Below are 15,799 nucleotides of genomic sequence, written 5' to 3'. Positions count from 1 at the left end.
TTTCATGGAATGTTCTCTTTCTCTTCCCTGCTTTGCTTCCCATGCTGCCTATATATGCTCATTTCTACTATTTGTACTGTTGCTTTTCATTTCTTCTCTTCTGCACAACTTTGTCCTTGGTTTCAATCCCCAGTTCCTTACCCTCTGCAAAAAACGTTCTACTGCTTCTCATGTTGGTATCTAAACCAAATGCACCATTGAAGCTGGTGCAAGATAGTCATTGATTTCTGCAACGTAATATTTAGAACCGAGAGCTAACACATCAGAGGGCGTTGGTGGTATAGTGGTGAGCATAGCTGCTTCCCAAGCAGTTGACCCGGGTTCGATTCCCGGCCAACGCACTGAAAATACTTATATATTCTGCAAGAAGGATATATTGTAATGCAACATGTCACAAAATGGAAATTTCACGAACAGATTAATCAGCCATATATAAAAAAATAAACAAATACGTGGGCAAACATCTCAATCGCACCTTCTGCTACATACATTGTCCTAATATATGATAAGTTTCATAAAGCAGAGTCACAACACACATGTGCTGGTAATAAATTTGTTACAGTGGGCAGACAATGAAAGGGCTGAGGCCCGACCAGACATTGTAACTCCAGCATCTCTATGTTAAAAAGCATTTCTAGGCAATATCTAGCCTCTGAAAAAAATATGCAAGATCCACCGATAAATCTGGCAAAAGTCCCTAACATTTTGTGCATACTTGTGCTCTCACCTGAATGTAGCGCCACCTTGTAGCTGTCGAAGGAAACTGCTGCTCACAAAATGTTTTATCAGAAGGCAAGTTGAGAGGAATCCAAGAGTCAGATGTCCATGGAAAGAACCACTCACTGAAGCAGGAATGTTGGAGGCTTCATATTCGCATAGTTTCCTGTCCAACGTCCACAACGCTCCCAAACGCTCAAAAGCCTCACACCGGGCAAGCCCTCACCGGGTATATCTCTGGCTCCAAGGTAAAGCCAAATCCTGAGCATGCTAGTGCTAGGATCACAGAGCGAGAGAGAGATGGTTCAAGAGCTACTGTCTTGATAAAGGCCTGAAACGGCTAGTGCCTAAGAGTGTCTGACTTTCAGTTATGACTGATTGTGAGAGGGGAAGATGAAGTTTTTCTGCACCCAGCATGCCTTGGGATATACTTATGCAAATGAGGTGAGAGCCAGACCAATCCCATGCTACTCTGCCTAATGCTCCTTATCTGCATAAAAAGAACACTTTCACAACGGAGCAGAGTGGCGCAGCGGAAGCGTGCTGGGCCCATAACCCAGAGGTCGATGGATCGAAACCATCCTCTGCTAATTTTGCTTGATTTTACTTCCAAGGACCAAGCTGTCATTTCCACGCTACCAGCAAGGAAAAGCGCAAGCTTGTGCCAGCTATGTGAGAAAAGACTTCTCAACTATCTGTGTCTGCTGAAATACAAGAGAGGGATCGTCAAAGGCTCCACACTGTACTTTGAAAGTAAAGGCACACAATAATAAGCATGAATGACTGGTGGGACCTTCAAACACTTTTATGTGGAGGCTTTGAATTTCATTCTTCCCTTTTTTGTTCTGCTCTTATCTATCTCCTGGGCATTTCATGGAATGTTCTCTATTTCTCTTCCCTGCTTTGCTTCCCATGCTGCCTCTATGTGTTCATATCTTTTATTTGTATTGCTGCTTTCCATTCTTCTCTTCTGCACAGCTTTGTCCTTGGTTTCAATCCCAGTTCCTTACCCTCTTCAAAAACTTTCTATTGCTTTTCATGTTGGTATCTAAACCAAATGCACCATTGAAGTTGGTGCATGATAGTCATTGAACTCAGGGTCCTAATGTTTAGAACCGAGAGCGCAAAGATCAGAGGGCGTTGGTGGTATAGTGGTGAGCATAGCTGCCTTCCAAGCAGTTGACCCGGGTTCGATTCCCGGCCAACGCAGTACAAATACATATATATTCTGCAAGCAGGATATATTTTAAAGCAACATTTCACAAACTGGTAATATAATTAAGAGGTTAATCAGCCATTATATAAAAAATAAACAAATATGTAGGCAAGCATTTCGATCGCCCCTTCTGCTATATTCATTGTCCTAATATATGATAAGTTTCATAAAGCAGAGTCACCACTCACATGTACTGGTAAAAAAATATGTTACAGTGGGCAGACAATGAAAGGGCTGAGGCCCGACCAGACATTTTAACTCCAGCATCTCTATGTTAAAAAGCATTTCCTAGGCAATATTTAGCCTCTGAAAAAGATATGCAAGATCCAGCAATAAATCTGGCAAAAGTCCCCAACATTTTGTGCATACTTGTGCCCTCACCTGAATGTAGCACCACCTTGTAGCCGTCGGAGGTAACTGCAGCTCACAAAATGTTTCATCAGAGGGCAAGTTTAGAGGAATCCAAAAGGCAGATGTCCATGGAAAGAGCCTCCGACTGCAGCAGGAAGTTTGGATGCTTCAAATTTGCATAGCTTCCAGTCCAACGTCCTCTCATGTACCGAACGCTCCCAAACGCTCTAAAGCCTTATACCGGCAAGCCCTCACCGGGTAGATCTCTGGCTCCCAGGAAAAGCCAAATACTGAGCATGCAAGCACTAGGATCACAGAGAGAGAGAGAGACAGAGAGCGTCGGAGAGCTGTTGTCTTGTTAAAGGCCTGAAACGGCTAGTGCCTAAGAGGGTCTGGACTTTCAGTTGTGACTGATTGTGAGAGGGGAAGATAAAGATTTTCTGCACCCAGCATGCCTTGCGATATACTTAGGCAAATGAGGTGAGAGCCCGACCAATCCCACGTCACTTCTCTGAATGCCTCCTCATCTGCATAAAGAGAACACTTTCACAAAGGAGCAGAGTGGCGCAGCGGAAGCGTGCTGGGCCCATAACCCAGAGGTCGATGGATCGAAACCATCCTCTGCTAATTTTGCTTGATTTTCCTTCCAAGGACCAAGCTGTCATTTCCACATAGCCAGAAAGGAAAAGTGCAAGCTTGTGCCAGCTATGTGAGAAAAGACTTCTCAACTATTCGTGTCTGTGTAATACAAGAGTGATCGTGAAAGGTACAACCCTGTACTTTGAAAGTAAAGACACACAATTATAACCATAAATGACTGGTGGGAGCTTCACACAACTTTCTGGGCATGCTTTGAATTTCATTCTTCCCTTTTTGTTCTGCTCTTATCTATCTCCTGGGCATTTCATGGAATGTTCTCTTTCTCTTCCCTGCTTTGCTTCCCATGCTGCCTATATATGCTCATTTCTACTATTTGTACTGTTGCTTTTCATTTCTTCTCTTCTGCACAACTTTGTCCTTGGTTTCAATCCCCAGTTCCTTACCCTCTGCAAAAAACGTTCTACTGCTTCTCATGTTGGTATCTAAACCAAATGCACCATTGAAGCTGGTGCAAGATAGTCATTGATTTCTGCAACGTAATATTTAGAACCGAGAGCTAACACATCAGAGGGCGTTGGTGGTATAGTGGTGAGCATAGCTGCTTCCCAAGCAGTTGACCCGGGTTCGATTCCCGGCCAACGCACTGAAAATACTTATATATTCTGCAAGCAGGATATATTGTAATGCAACATGTCACAAAATGGAAATTTCACGAACAGATTAATCAGCCATATATAAAAAAATAAACAAATACGTGGGCAAACATCTCAATCGCACCTTCTGCTACATACATTGTCCTAATATATGATAAGTTTCATAAAGCAGAGTCACAACACACATATGCTGGTAATAAATTTGTTACAGTGGGCAAACAATGGAAGGGCTGAGGCCCGACCAGACATTGTAACTCCAGCATCTCTATGTTAAAAAGCATTTCTAGGCAATATCTAGCCTCTGAAAAAAATATGCAAGATCCACCGATAAATCTGGCAAAAGTCCCTAACATTTTGTGCATACTTGTGCTCTCACCTGAATGTAGCGCCACCTTGTAGCTGTCGAAGGAAACTGCTGCTCACAAAATGTTTTATCAGAAGGCAAGTTGAGAGGAATCCAAGAGTCAGATGTCCATGGAAATAACCACTCACTGAAGCAGGAATGTTGGAGGCTTCATATTCGCATAGTTTCCTGTCCAACGTCCACTCACGTCCCGAACGCTCCCAAACGCTCAAAAGCCTCACACCGGGCAAGCCCTCACCGGGTATATCTCTGGCTCCAAGGTAAAGCCAAATCCTGAGCATGCTAGTGCTAGGATCACAGAGCGAGAGAGAGATGGTTCAAGAGCTACTGTCTTGATAAAGGCCTGAAACGGCTAGTGCCTAAGAGTGTCTGACTTTCAGTTATGACTGATTGTGAGAGGGGAAGATGAAGTTTTTCTGCACCCAGCATGCCTTGGGATATACTTATGCAAATGAGGTGAGAGCCAGACCAATCCCATGCTACTCTGCTTAATGCTCCTTATCTGCATAAAAAGAACACTTTCACAACAGAGCAGAGTGGCGCAGCGGAAGCGTGCTGGGCCCATAACCCAGAGGTCGATGGATCGAAACCATCCTCTGCTAATTTTGCTTGATTTTACTTCCAAGGACCAAGCTGTCATTTCCACGCTGCCAGCAAGGAAAAGCGCAAGCGTGTGCCAGCTATGTGAGAAAAGACTTCTCAACTATCTGTGTCTGCTGAAATACAAGAGAGGGATCGTCAAAGGCTCCACACTGTACTTTGAAAGTAAAGGCACACAATAATAAGCATGAATGACTGGTGGGACCTTCAAACACTTTTATGTGGAGGCTTTGAATTTCATTCTTCCCTTTTTTGTTCTGCTCTTATCTATCTCCTGGGCATTTCATGGAATGTTCTCTATTTCTCTTCCCTGCTTTGCTTCCCATGCTGCCTCTATGTGTTCATATCCATTATTTGTATTGCTGCTTTCCATTCTTCTCTTCTGCACAGCTTTGTCCTTGGTTTCAATCCCAGTTCCTTACCCTCTACAAAAACTTTCTATTGCTTTTCATGTTGGTATCTAAACCAAATGCACCATTGAAGCTGGTGCATGATAGTCATTGAACTCAGGGTCCTAATGTTTAGAACCGAGAGCGCAAAGATCAGAGGGCGTTGGTGGTATAGTGGTGAGCATAGCTGCCTTCCAAGCAGTTGACCCGGGTTCGATTCCCGGCCAACGCAGTACAAATACTTATAAATTCTGCAAGCAGGATATATTTTAAAGCAACATTTCACAAAATGGTAATATAATTAAGAGGTTAATCAGCCATTATATAAAAAATAAACAAATATGTAGGCAAGCATTTCGATCGCCCCTTCTGCTATATTCATTGTCCTAATATATGATAAGTTTCATAAAGCAGAGTCACCACTCACATGTACTGGTAAAAAAATATGTTACAGTGGGCAGACAATGAAAGGGCTGAGGCCCGACCAGACATTTTAACTCCAGCATCTCTATGTTAAAAAGCATTTCCTAGGCAATATTTAGCCTCTGAAAAAAATATGCAAGATCCAGCAATAAATCTGGCAAAAGTCCCCAACATTTTGTGCATACTTGTGCCCTCACCTGAATGTAGCACCACCTTGTAGCCGTCGGAGGTAACTGCAGCTCACAAAATGTTTCATCAGAGGGCAAGTTTAGAGGAATCCAAAAGGCAGATGTCCATGGAAAGAGCCTCCGACTGCAGCAGGAAGTTTGGATGCTTCAAATTTGCATAGCTTCCAGTCCAACGTCCTCTCATGTACCGAACGCTCCCAAACGCTCTAAAGCCTTATACCCGGCAAGCCCTCACCGGGTAGATCTCTGGCTCCCAGGTAAAGCCAAATACTGAGCATGCAAGCACTAGGATCACAGAGAGAGAGAGAGACAGAGAGCGTCGGAGAGCTGTTGTCTTGTTAAAGGCCTGAAACGGCTAGTGCCTAAGAGGGTCTGGACTTTCAGTTGTGACTGATTGTGAGAGGGGAAGATAAAGATTTTCTGCACCCAGCATGCCTTGCGATATACTTAGGCAAATGAGGTGAGAGCCCGACCAATCCCACGTCACTTCTCTGAATGCCTCCTCATCTGCATAAAGAGAACACTTTCACAAAGGAGCAGAGTGGCGCAGCGGAAGCGTGCTGGGCCCATAACCCAGAGGTCGATGGATCGAAACCATCCTCTGCTAATTTTGCTTGATTTTCCTTCCAAGGACCAAGCTGTCATTTCCACATAGCCAGAAAGGAAAAGTGCAAGCTTGTGCCAGCTATGTGAGAAAAGACTTCTCAACTATTCGTGTCTGTGTAATACAAGAGTGATCGTGAAAGGTACAACCCTGTACTTTGAAAGTAAAGACACACAATTATAACCATAAATGACTGACTGGTGGGAGCTTCACACAACTTTCTGGGCATGCTTTGAATTTCATTCTTCCCTTTTTGTTCTGCTCTTATCTATCTCCTGGGCATTTCATGGAATGTTCTCTTTCTCTTCCCTGCTTTGCTTCCCATGCTGCCTATATATGCTCATTTCTACTATTTGTACTGTTGCTTTTCATTTCTTCTCTTCTGCACAACTTTGTCCTTGGTTTCAATCCCCAGTTCCTTACCCTCTGCAAAAAACGTTCTACTGCTTCTCATGTTGGTATCTAAACCAAATGCACCATTGAAGCTGGTGCAAGATAGTCATTGATTTCTGCAACGTAATATTTAGAACCGAGAGCTAACACATCAGAGGGCGTTGGTGGTATAGTGGTGAGCATAGCTGCTTCCCAAGCAGTTGACCCAGGTTCGATTCCCGGCCAACGCACTGAAAATACTTATATATTCTGCAAGCAGGATATATTGTAATGCAACATGTCACAAAATGGAAATTTCACGAACAGATTAATCAGCCATATATAAAAAAATAAACAAATACGTGGGCAAACATCTCAATCGCACCTTCTGCTACATACATTGTCCTAATATATGATAAGTTTCATAAAGCAGAGTCACAACACACATGTGCTGGTAATAAATTTGTTACAGTGGGCAAACAATGGAAGGGCTGAGGCCCGACCAGACATTGTAACTCCAGCATCTCTATGTTAAAAAGCATTTCTAGGCAATATTTAGCCTCTGAAAAAAATATGCAAGATCCACCGATAAATCTGGCAAAAGTCCCTAACATTTTGTGCATACTTGTGCTCTCACCTGAATGTAGCGCCACCTTGTAGCTGTCGAAGGAAACTGCTGCTCACAAAATGTTTTATCAGAAGGCAAGTTGAGAGGAATCCAAGAGTCAGATGTCCATGGAAAGAACCACTCACTGAAGCAGGAATGTTGGAGGCTTCATATTCGCATAGTTTCCTGTCCAACGTCCACTCACGTCCCGAACGCTCAAAAGCCTCACACCGGGCAAGCCCTCACCGGGTATATCTCTGGCTCCAAGGTAAAGCCAAATCCTGAGCATGCTAGTGCTAGGATCACAGAGCGAGAGAGAGATGGTTCAAGAGCTACTGTCTTGATAAAGGCCTGAAACGGCTAGTGCCTAAGAGTGTCTGACTTTCAGTTATGACTGATTGTGAGAGGGGAAGATGAAGTTTTTCTGCACCCAGCATGCCTTGGGATATACTTATGCAAATGAGGTGAGAGCCAGACCAATCCCATGCTACTCTGCCTAATGCTCCTTATCTGCATAAAAAGAACACTTTCACAACGGAGCAGAGTGGCGCAGCGGAAGCGTGCTGGGCCCATAACCCAGAGGTCGATGGATCGAAACCATCCTCTGCTAATTTTGCTTGATTTTACTTCCAAGGACCAAGCTGTCATTTCCACGCTACCAGCAAGGAAAAGCGCAAGCTTGTGCCAGCTATGTGAGAAAAGACTTCTCAACTATCTGTGTCTGCTGAAATACAAGAGAGGGATCGTCAAAGGCTCCACACTGTACTTTGAAAATAAAGGCACACAATAATAAGCATGAATGACTGGTGGGACCTTCAAACACTTTTATGTGGAGGCTTTGAATTTCATTCTTCCCTTTTTTGTTCTGCTCTTATCTATCTCCTGGGCATTTCATGGAATGTTCTCTATTTCTCTTCCCTGCTTTGCTTCCCATGCTGCCTCTATGTGTTCATATCTATTATTTGTATTGCTGCTTTCCATTCTTCTCTTCTGCACAGCTTTGTCCTTGGTTTCAATCCCAGTTCCTTACCCTCTACAAAAACTTTCTATTGCTTTTCATGTTGGTATCTAAACCAAATGCACAATTGAAGCTGGTGCATGATAGTCATTGAACTCAGGGTCCTAATGTTTAGAACCGAGAGCGCACAGATCAGAGGGCGTTGGTGGTATAGTGGTGAGCATAGCTGCCTTCAAAAAAGTGGACCCGGGTTCGATTCCCGGCCAACGCAGTACAAATACTTATATATTCTGCAAGCAGGATATATTTTAAAGCAACATTTCACAAAATGGTAATATAATGAAGAGGTTAATCAGCCATTATATAAAAAATAAACAAATATGTAGGCAAGCATGTCGATCGCCCCTTCTGCTATATTCATTGTCCTAATATATGATAAGTTTCATAAAGCAGAGTCACCACTCACATGTGCTGGTAAAAAAATATGTTACAGTGGGCAGACAATGAAAGGGCTGAGGCCCGACCAGACATTTTAACTCCAGCATCTCTATGTTAAAAAGCATTTCCTAGGCAATATTTAGCCTCTGAAAAAAATATGCAAGATCCAGCAATAAATCTGGCAAAAGTCCCCAACATTTTGTGCATACTTGTGCCCTCACCTGAATGTAGCACCGCCTTGTAGCCGTCGGAGGTAACTGCAGCTCACAAAATGTTTCATCAGAGGGCAAGTTTAGAGGAATCCAAAAGGCAGATGTCCATGGAAAGAGCCTCCGACTGCAGCAGGAAGTTTGGATGCTTCAAATTTGCATAGCTTCCAGTCCAACGTCCTCTCATGTACCGAATGCTCCCAAACGCTCTAAAGCCTTATACCCGGCAAGCCCTCACCGGGTAGATCTCTGGCTCCCAGGTAAAGCCAAATACTGAGCATGCAAGCACTAGGATCACAGAGAGAGAGAGAGACAGAGAGCGTCGGAGAGCTGTTGTCTTGTTAAAGGCCTGAAACGGCTAGTGCCTAAGAGGGTCTGGACTTTCAGTTGTGACTGATTGTGAGAGGGGAAGATAAAGATTTTCTGCACCCAGCATGCCTTGCGATATACTTAGGCAAATGAGGTGAGAGCCTGACCAATCCCACGTCACTTCTCTGAATGCCTCCTCATCTGCATAAAGAGAACACTTTCACAAAGGAGCAGAGTGGCGCAGCGGAAGCGTGCTGGGCCCATAACCCAGAGGTCGATGGATCGAAACCATCCTCTGCTAATTTTGCTTGATTTTCCTTCCAAGGACCAAGCTGTCATTTCCACATAGCCAGAAAGGAAAAGTGCAAGCTTGTGCCAGCTATGTGAGAAAAGACTTCTCAACTATTCGTGTCTGTGTAATACAAGAGTGATCGTGAAAGGTACAACCCTGTACTTTGAAAGTAAAGACACACAATTATAACCATAAATGACTGACTGGTGGGAGCTTCACACAACTTTCTGGGCATGCTTTGAATTTCATTCTTCCCTTTTTGTTCTGCTCTTATCTATCTCCTGGGCATTTCATGGAATGTTCTCTTTCTCTTCCCTGCTTTGCTTCCCATGCTGCCTATATATGCTCATTTCTACTATTTGTACTGTTGCTTTTCATTTCTTCTCTTCTGCACAACTTTGTCCTTGGTTTCAATCCCCAGTTCCTTACCCTCTGCAAAAAACGTTCTACTGCTTCTCATGTTGGTATCTAAACCAAATGCACCATTGAAGCTGGTGCAAGATAGTCATTGATTTCTGCAACATAATATTTAGAACCGAGAGCTAACACATCAGAGGGCGTTGGTGGTATAGTGGTGAGCATAGCTGCTTCCCAAGCAGTTGACCCGGGTTCGATTCCCGGCCAACGCACTGAAAATACTTATATATTCTGCAAGCAGGATATATTGTAATGCAACATGTCACAAAATGGAAATTTCACGAACAGATTAATCAGCCATATATAAAAAAATAAACAAATACGTGGGCAAACATCTCAATCGCACCTTCTGCTACATACATTGTCCTAATATATGATAAGTTTCATAAAGCAGAGTCACAACACACATGTGCTGGTAATAAATTTGTTACAGTGGGCAAACAATGGAAGGGCTGAGGCCCGACCAGACATTGTAACTCCAGCATCTCTATGTTAAAAAGCATTTCTAGGCAATATCTAGCCTCTGAAAAAATATGCAAGATCCACCGATAAATCTGGCAAAAGTCCCTAACATTTTGTGCATACTTGTGCTCTCACCTGAATGTAGCGCCACCTTGTAGCTGTCGAAGGAAACTGCTGCTCACAAAATGTTTTATCAGAAGGCAAGTTGAGAGGAATCCAAGAGTCAGATGTCCATGGAAAGAACCACTCACTGAAGCAGGAATGTTGGAGGCTTCATATTCGCATAGTTTCCTGTCCAACGTCCACAACGCTCCCAAACGCTCAAAAGCCTCACACCGGGCAAGCCCTCACCGGGTATATCTCTGGCTCCAAGGTAAAGCCAAATCCTGAGCATGCTAGTGCTAGGATCACAGAGCGAGAGAGAGATGGTTCAAGAGCTACTGTCTTGATAAAGACCTGAAACGGCTAGTGCCTAAGAGTGTCTGACTTTCAGTTATGACTGATTGTGAGAGGGGAAGATGAAGTTTTTCTGCACCCAGCATGCCTTGGGATATACTTATGCAAATGAGGTGAGAGCCAGACCAATCCCATGCTACTCTGCCTAATGCTCCTTATCTGCATAAAAAGAACACTTTCACAACGGAGCAGAGTGGCGCAGCGGAAGCGTGCTGGGCCCATAACCCAGAGGTCGATGGATCGAAACCATCCTCTGCTAATTTTGCTTGATTTTACTTCCAAGGACCAAGCTGTCATTTCCACGCTACCAGCAAGGAAAAGCGCAAGCTTGTGCCAGCTATGTGAGAAAAGACTTCTCAACTATCTGTGTCTGCTGAAATACAAGAGAGGGATCGTCAAAAGCTCCACACTGTACTTTGAAAGTAAAGGCACACAATAATAAGCATGAATGACTGGTGGGACCTTCAAACACTTTTATGTGGAGGCTTTGAATTTCATTCTTCCCTTTTTTGTTCTGCTCTTATCTATCTCCTGGGCATTTCATGGAATGTTCTCTATTTCTCTTCCCTGCTTTGCTTCCCATGCTGCCTCTATGTGTTCATATCTATTATTTGTATTGCTGCTTTCCATTCTTCTCTACTGCACAGCTTTGTCCTTGGTTTCAATCCCAGTTCCTTACCCTCTACAAAAACTTTCTATTGCTTTTCATGTTGGTATCTAAACCAAATGCACCATTGAAGCTGGTGCATGATAGTCATTGAACTCAGGGTCCTAATGTTTAGAACCGAGAGCGCAAAGATCAGAGGGCGTTGGTGGTATAGTGGTGAGCATAGCTGCCTTCCAAGCAGTTGACCCGGGTTCGATTCCCGGCCAACGCAGTACAAATACATATATATTCTGCAAGCAGGATATATTTTAAAGCAACATTTCACAAACTGGTAATATAATTAAGAGGTTAATCAGCCATTATATAAAAAATAAACAAATATGTAGGCAAGCATTTCGATCGCCCCTTCTGCTATATTCATTGTCCTAATATATGATAAGTTTCATAAAGCAGAGTCACCACTCACATGTACTGGTAAAAAAATATGTTACAGTGGGCAGACAATGAAAGGGCTGAGGCCCGACCAGACATTTTAACTCCAGCATCTCTATGTTAAAAAGCATTTCCTAGGCAATATTTAGCCTCTGAAAAAAATATGCAAGATCCAGCAATAAATCTGGCAAAAGTCCCCAACATTTTGTGCATACTTGTGCCCTCACCTGAATGTAGCACCACCTTGTAGCCGTCGGAGGTAACTGCAGCTCACAAAATGTTTCATCAGAGGGCAAGTTTAGAGGAATCCAAAAGGCAGATGTCCATGGAAAGAGCCTCCGACTGCAGCAGGAAGTTTGGATGCTTCAAATTTGCATAGCTTCAAGTCCAACGTCCTCTCATGTACCGAACGCTCCCAAACGCTCTAAAGCCTTATACCGGCAAGCCCTCACCGGGTAGATCTCTGGCTCCCAGGAAAAGCCAAATACTGAGCATGCAAGCACTAGGATCACAGAGAGAGAGAGAGACAGAGAGCGTCGGAGAGCTGTTGTCTTGTTAAAGGCCTGAAACGGCTAGTGCCTAAGAGGGTCTGGACTTTCAGTTGTGACTGATTGTGAGAGGGGAAGATAAAGATTTTCTGCACCCAGCATGCCTTGCGATATACTTAGGCAAATGAGGTGAGAGCCCGACCAATCCCACGTCACTTCTCTGAATGCCTCCTCATCTGCATAAAGAGAACACTTTCACAAAGGAGCAGAGTGGCGCAGCGGAAGCGTGCTGGGCCCATAACCCAGAGGTCGATGGATCGAAACCATCCTCTGCTAATTTTGCTTGATTTTCCTTCCAAGGACCAAGCTGTCATTTCCACATTGCCAGAAAGGAAAAGTGCAAGCTTGTGCCAGCTATGTGAGAAAAAACTTCTCAACTATTCGTGTCTGTGTAATACAAGAGTGATCGTGAAAGGTACAACCCTGTACTTTGAAAGTAAAGACACACAATTATAACCATAAATGACTGGTGGGAGCTTCACACAACTTTCTGGGCATGCTTTGAATTTCATTCTTCCCTTTTTGTTCTGCTCTTATCTATCTCCTGGGCATTTCATGGAATGTTCTCTTTCTCTTCCCTGCTTTGCTTCCCATGCTGCCTATATATGCTCATTTCCACTATTTGTACTGTTGCTTTTCATTTCTTCTCTTCTGCACAACTTTGTCCTTGGTTTCAATCCCCAGTTCCTTACCCTCTGCAAAAAACGTTCTACTGCTTCTCATGTTGGTATCTAAACCGAATGCACCATTGAAGCTGGTGCAAGATAGTCATTGATTTCTGCAACGTAATATTTAGAACCGAGAGCTAACACATCAGAGGGCGTTGGTGGTATAGTGGTGAGCATAGCTGCTTCCCAAGCAGTTGACCCGGGTTCGATTCCCGGCCAACGCACTGAAAATACTTATATATTGTGCAAGCAGGATATATTGTCATGTAACAAAATGGAAATTTCACGAACAGATTAATCAGCCATATATAAAAAAATAAACAAATACGTGGGCAAACATCTCAATCGCACCTTCTGCTACATACATTGTCCTAATATATGATAAGTTTCATAAAGCAGAGTCACAACACACATGTGCTGGTAATAAATTTGTTACAGTGGGCAAACAATGGAAGGGCTGAGGCCCGACCAGACATTGTAACTCCAGCATCTCTATGTTAAAAAGCATTTCTAGGCAATATCTAGCCTCTGAAAAAAATATGCAAGATCCACCGATAAATCTGGCAAAAGTCCCTAACATTTTGTGCATACTTGTGCTCTCACCTGAATGTAGCGCCACCTTGTAGCTGTCGAAGGAAACTGCTGCTCACAAAATGTTTTATCAGAAGGCAAGTTGAGAGGAATCCAAGAGTCAGATGTCCATGGAAAGAACCACTCACTGAAGCAGGAATGTTGGAGGCTTCATATTCGCATAGTTTCCTGTCCAACGTCCACTCACGTCCCGAACGCTCCCAAACGCTCAAAAGCCTCACACCGGGCAAGCCCTCACCGGGTATATCTCTGGCTCCAAGGTAAAGCCAAATCCTGAGCATGCTAGTGCTAGGATCACAGAGCGAGAGAGAGATGGTTCAAGAGCTACTGTCTTGATAAAGGCCTGAAACGGCTAGTGCCTAAGAGTGTCTGACTTTCAGTTATGACTGATTGTGAGAGGGGAAGATGAAGTTTTTCTGCACCCAGCATGCCTTGGGATATACTTATGCAAATGAGGTGAGAGCCAGACCAATCCCATGCTACTCTGCTTAATGCTCCTTATCTGCATAAAAAGAACACTTTCACAACAGAGCAGAGTGGCGCAGCGGAAGCGTGCTGGGCCCATAACCCAGAGGTCGATGGATCGAAACCATCCTCTGCTAATTTTGCTTGATTTTACTTCCAAGGACCAAGCTGTCATTTCCACGCTGCCAGCAAGGAAAAGCGCAAGCGTGTGCCAGCTATGTGAGAAAAGACTTCTCAACTATCTGTGTCTGCTGAAATACAAGAGAGGGATCGTCAAAGGCTCCACACTGTACTTTGAAAGTAAAGGCACACAATAATAAGCATGAATGACTGGTGGGACCTTCAAACACTTTTATGTGGAGGCTTTGAATTTCATTCTTCCCTTTTTTGTTCTGCTCTTATCTATCTCCTGGGCATTTCATGGAATGTTCTCTATTTCTCTTCCCTGCTTTGCTTCCCATGCTGCCTCTATGTGTTCATATCCATTATTTGTATTGCTGCTTTCCATTCTTCTCTTCTGCACAGCTTTGTCCTTGGTTTCAATCCCAGTTCCTTACCCTCTACAAAAACTTTCTATTGCTTTTCATGTTGGTATCTAAACCAAATGCACCATTGAAGCTGGTGCATGATAGTCATTGAACTCAGGGTCCTAATGTTTAGAACCGAGAGCGCAAAGATCAGAGGGCGTTGGTGGTATAGTGGTGAGCATAGCTGCCTTCCAAGCAGTTGACCCGGGTTCGATTCCCGGCCAACGCAGTACAAATACTTATAAATTCTGCAAGCAGGATATATTTTAAAGCAACATTTCACAAAATGGTAATATAATTAAGAGGTTAATCAGCCATTATATAAAAAATAAACAAATATGTAGGCAAGCATTTCGATCGCCCCTTCTGCTATATTCATTGTCCTAATATATGATAAGTTTCATAAAGCAGAGTCACCACTCACATGTACTGGTAAAAAAATATGTTACAGTGGGCAGACAATGAAAGGGCTGAGGCCCGACCAGACATTTTAACTCCAGCATCTCTATGTTAAAAAGCATTTCCTAGGCAATATTTAGCCTCTGAAAAAAATATGCAAGATCCAGCAATAAATCTGGCAAAAGTCCCCAACATTTTGTGCATACTTGTGCCCTCACCTGAATGTAGCACCACCTTGTAGCCGTCGGAGGTAACTGCAGCTCACAAAATGTTTCATCAGAGGGCAAGTTTAGAGGAATCCAAAAGGCAGATGTCCATGGAAAGAGCCTCCGACTGCAGCAGGAAGTTTGGATGCTTCAAATTTGCATAGCTTCCAGTCCAACGTCCTCTCATGTACCGAACGCTCCCAAACGCTCTAAAGCCTTATACCCGGCAAGCCCTCACCGGGTAGATCTCTGGCTCCCAGGTAAAGCCAAATACTGAGCATGCAAGCACTAGGATCACAGAGAGAGAGAGAGACAGAGAGCGTCGGAGAGCTGTTGTCTTGTTAAAGGCCTGAAACGGCTAGTGCCTAAGAGGGTCTGGACTTTCAGTTGTGACTGATTGTGAGAGGGGAAGATAAAGATTTTCTGCACCCAGCATGCCTTGCGATATACTTAGGCAAATGAGGTGAGAGCCCGACCAATCCCACGTCACTTCTCTGAATGCCTCCTCATCTGCATAAAGAGAACACTTTCACAAAGGAGCAGAGTGGCGCAGCGGAAGCGTGCTGGGCCCATAACCCAGAGGTCGATGGATCGAAACCATCCTCTGCTAATTTTGCTTGATTTTCCTTCCAAGGACCAAGCTGTCATTTCCACATAGCCAGAAAGGAAAAGTGCAAGCTTGTGCCAGCTATGTGAGAAAAGACTTCTCAACTATTCGTGTCTGTGTAATA

The 15,799-nt window shown here is 43.7% G+C and overlaps 8 non-coding genes across 8 annotated transcripts; all 8 read left to right on the top strand.

Moving 5' to 3' along the window:
- Window positions 1-269: 269 nt before the first annotated feature.
- Window positions 270-341, top strand: TRNAG-CCC (transfer RNA glycine (anticodon CCC)). Its single transcript has one exon. It is a non-coding gene; the product is annotated as a tRNA-Gly (tRNA).
- A 1,513-nt stretch (window positions 342-1,854) lies between these two features.
- Window positions 1,855-1,926, top strand: TRNAG-UCC (transfer RNA glycine (anticodon UCC)). The gene has a single exon. It is a non-coding gene; the product is annotated as a tRNA-Gly (tRNA).
- A 1,529-nt stretch (window positions 1,927-3,455) lies between these two features.
- TRNAG-CCC (transfer RNA glycine (anticodon CCC)) lies at window positions 3,456-3,527 on the top strand. The gene has a single exon. It is a non-coding gene; the product is annotated as a tRNA-Gly (tRNA).
- Window positions 3,528-5,050: 1,523 nt separating this feature from the next.
- Window positions 5,051-5,122, top strand: TRNAG-UCC (transfer RNA glycine (anticodon UCC)). Its single transcript has one exon. It is a non-coding gene; the product is annotated as a tRNA-Gly (tRNA).
- A 4,725-nt stretch (window positions 5,123-9,847) lies between these two features.
- On the top strand, window positions 9,848-9,919 carry TRNAG-CCC (transfer RNA glycine (anticodon CCC)). The gene has a single exon. It is a non-coding gene; the product is annotated as a tRNA-Gly (tRNA).
- Window positions 9,920-11,431: 1,512 nt separating this feature from the next.
- On the top strand, window positions 11,432-11,503 carry TRNAG-UCC (transfer RNA glycine (anticodon UCC)). The gene has a single exon. It is a non-coding gene; the product is annotated as a tRNA-Gly (tRNA).
- A 1,529-nt stretch (window positions 11,504-13,032) lies between these two features.
- Window positions 13,033-13,104, top strand: TRNAG-CCC (transfer RNA glycine (anticodon CCC)). Its single transcript has one exon. It is a non-coding gene; the product is annotated as a tRNA-Gly (tRNA).
- A 1,516-nt stretch (window positions 13,105-14,620) lies between these two features.
- Window positions 14,621-14,692, top strand: TRNAG-UCC (transfer RNA glycine (anticodon UCC)). The gene has a single exon. It is a non-coding gene; the product is annotated as a tRNA-Gly (tRNA).
- Window positions 14,693-15,799: the final 1,107 nt, after the last annotated feature.

Source organism: Lissotriton vulgaris, chromosome 9, assembly GCF_964263255.1.
Source record: "Lissotriton vulgaris chromosome 9, aLisVul1.2, whole genome shotgun sequence".
In the NCBI taxonomy this organism is placed as follows: domain Eukaryota; kingdom Metazoa; phylum Chordata; class Amphibia; order Caudata; family Salamandridae; genus Lissotriton; species Lissotriton vulgaris.
This window is presented reverse-complemented; position numbering and strand designations above follow the sequence as displayed.